A 3,460-nucleotide genomic window follows, 5' to 3' on the forward strand; every position below is an offset into this window, starting at 1 on the left:
TATTTCATTCATAAGTTGTTTCCCTGTCTGATTTATCAGTTTAAGATGATCCTTTTATATCATGATTTTTTATTTAGCACTACTTGTCTGTCGTGGTCTTTCCACTTGGCGGTACTTTAGAAATATTCCATGTTGAGTGGGCTGGCTGGAAAGTGCCTGTCTATTTGTAATTACTTTGACTTGGGAAACTAGTTAAAATTAAAATCATTTAAATCTTTGGGATGTCCACTTATTTTAGGTTTACCCATTGCCTGATGATACTGCCTACATTTCTCTAGTGTAGTAGGTAACCTTGTTAGTTCTGAACTGCCCTTTTTCTTCAAACCACTGACATTGTCGTATTGATTCTCATTGCCTGTGGTATTTTTTCACTGTGGCATTTCACTGTGGTATTTCATTCTATGATCTTGATTGTCCCTGTGGTTTCTTTTCACAGGTGCCATGGATTCGGAAAGATCTTTTACCGACATAATTACAAGGGGTTGTAATCTTGCTGCTTTGTCTGATAATGTCCCAACTCCTAATGAAACGATAGCATGTGATGAGGCCCTAGCAAGTGTCAAAGGGAGTCAGAAAAGGTCCAAGAATTTCAGTAAAGACGAGGATGAAATGTTGGTCTTAGCATGGCTAAATGTGAGTTTGGATCTAGTGCATGGAGTTGATCAATCACGTTCGACTTATTGGAAAAGAATATATGATTACTTTCATATAAACAAGACATTTGATTCTGATCGAACGCAAAGCTCCCTAATGAGCCGGTGGTCTGGTATTCTACATGATGTGAACTTATATGCTGGTTGCGTTTCAAAGATAGAGGCTAGAAATCAAAGTGGTTTATCTTTCGCTGATAAGGTAAAGATAACAGACCTTGCCCTTCAAATTGTATATGATGTTTCTCTATGTCATGCAGTCTCTATGTGTTTGAATTTGCAGGAAAAAAATGCATTAAAAATGTTCAAGTCTGAGGACAAGCATCACCGGAATTTCCCTTTACCTCCATTGCTGGGAAAAATTGAAAGACAAGGCCAAGTGGAAAAATAGAAGCAATCCCTGTGGAACGACTTCAAGGAAAAAGCAAAAGACCACGGCGAATTCAAGTCCTGTAGCGGCTGCACAATTAGTTGTCACTGCAAATGGTGAATAGAGTTAGGCAGCAATGCCTATAGTGGACAGACCTGTAGGGAAGAAGAAGGAGAAAGACAAATTACGACAACGTTCTAGCATCGAAGCATTGGATTATTTGTTGGCAAAGAAGAAAGAGGCTGACATAGAGAAGGATTTGAAAAAAGAGGAGAGGTGCAAAAAAGCCTTTGCATTGCAGGCAGAAAGGATCAGAATCGAGGAAGAAAGGAACAGAATCGAGGAAGAAAGAATCAGACTTGAGAAAGACAAATTTGAGTTCGAGAGGAACCTTGAAGAAGAGAGAATTATCAATGTCGATACGAGTACCATGTCCACCAAACAGCAGCTACTATATGAACAGCTCCAGAATGACATACTTGCACGGCGTATAAAAAATTAGATAAATTATCATATTGTACTGAGTACCATATTTCTTAAACATTGTGCTGGTTGTTTTCTGCATTGTAAATCATAACATTCTACAATAATTATAATCATGGCATCATTACAGTCCAATGACAATTGAAATCAATCATTAATGGTATTATTGTATAAATCTGGATAATTTTGCCACAAGTGCTCAATAAGATCGGCCTGAAGTTGTGTGTGCGTTTCCTTGTCCTTGATTTTCTTGTAATTTTGAATGAAAGCATCGAGCTCAGGGGTACTATCATGGGATACTATCACCTTTTCTCCCATATCGTCGTAATTGAAATCATCTTCATCATCCCCCTCATCCTCAACAATCATGTTGTGCATAATGATACAAGCGTTCATGATTTCTCCAAGCGTGTCCTCATCCCACAAACGAGCTGGTCTTCGAACGATAGCAAAGCGAGCTTATAGAACCCCAAACGCTCTTTCAACATCCTTTCTACATGCTTCTTGTGCCTTAGCAAAATATTTCTTCTTGTTACCTTGAGGTTCTGGTATGGTCTTCATGAAAGTGGCCCAAGATGGATATATGCCATCTGCGAGATAATAACCCATTGTATAATTGTTTCCATTGATGTTATAGTTAACCTGTGGACCATCACCTTCAGCAAGCCTTGCAAAAACAGGAGATCTTTGGAGAACATTGATATCATTATGCGAGCCCGGCATCCCAAAAAAAACCATGCCAAATCCAAAGATCTTTAGAAGCAACCGCTTCTAGTATAATTGTAGGATCCTTTTTGTGCCCCACGTACATACCCTGCCATGCAACAGGGCAATTTTTCCAGGTCCAATGCATGCAATCTATGGAACCAAGCATACCTGGAAAACCTCTTCTCTCACCAATTGCAAGCAATCTAGCTGTATCATGTTCATTAGGCTTTCTCATGTACTCATGCCCAAATATATGAACAACAGCTCTGACAAACCTTCTCAAACTCTCTAGAGCAGTACTCTCACCAATACAAACATAGTCATCCATAGCATCAGCCGCTACTCCGTAAGCTATCATCCAAAATGCCGCCACAACCTTCTGCAAACAAGAAAGTCCTAGGGTACCAGCTGCATTTCTCTTTTGCACAAAATAGTCGTCATGATCCTCGACAACATTCATTATATGGACAAACACATGATGCCTCATTCGAAATCTATGCAAGAAGACAAATTAATTAGGCGACAATCGAATATATATACAAGGTATAATTGAAAAAAAATGGGGTACATACAAACCTGCGCCTGAAATAATTTGGCCCGTATGTAGGATCATCTAAAAAATAGTCTCGATAAAGTCTCACGTGCCCTGACTGTCTATCACGATTTATTACACGATGTCCCTCAACGGAACCACGATGACATGGTTCATTGCTAATATCCGTTGCTACTATGTCTGCAGCGGCAATATACAATTCATCGTCATCATCCGAAGACGATGAATCGACCACTTCATTCAGCAGATTGAACTCGGCTTCAGAATCCATTACACACCTACGGTTGCTGCTCGGCTGATGGATTCACCTGACAAAATCTGAATGCATGAAGTGCTCACTGCGGCTGCTGCTCGGCTACACCGTTGCACCGAACGGCGCGGCCATGCAGGGACAGCCGTACCAAGGCGTGCTTTGCGCCTGGCGGCGGTGCGTGCGTTGCTTGCGAGCAGCGGCGGTGGTGCGTGCGTTGCGCTTGCGAGCAGGCTTGGTGGGTGCGTTGCTGGCGACTAGGCCTGGCGGTAGTGGTGCGTGCGTTTGCTTGCTAGTAGGCCTGGCAGCCAATGCAAGGACCTTCAGGTCCATCTTGGCCCATTTAATTATACAAAAGGAGCATCTTTAGCTAGGCTGCTATAGCCATCATGTTTTTGAGAGGCTTTTCTATTTTACATGATGGCTAAATCAAGAGATTTAGCATT

At 41.4% G+C, this 3,460-nt stretch overlaps 2 pseudogenes; one reads left to right on the forward strand and one right to left on the reverse strand.

Moving 5' to 3' along the window:
* Positions 1 to 441: 441 nt before the first annotated feature.
* On the forward strand, positions 442 to 1,522 carry LOC136551715 (glutathione S-transferase T3-like; annotated as a pseudogene).
* Positions 1,523 to 2,060: 538 nt separating this feature from the next.
* LOC136551716 (uncharacterized) lies at positions 2,061 to 3,035 on the reverse strand (annotated as a pseudogene).
* Positions 3,036 to 3,460: the final 425 nt, after the last annotated feature.

Source organism: Miscanthus floridulus, chromosome 4 (assembly GCF_019320115.1).
Source record: "Miscanthus floridulus cultivar M001 chromosome 4, ASM1932011v1, whole genome shotgun sequence".
Taxonomy (NCBI): domain Eukaryota; kingdom Viridiplantae; phylum Streptophyta; class Magnoliopsida; order Poales; family Poaceae; genus Miscanthus; species Miscanthus floridulus.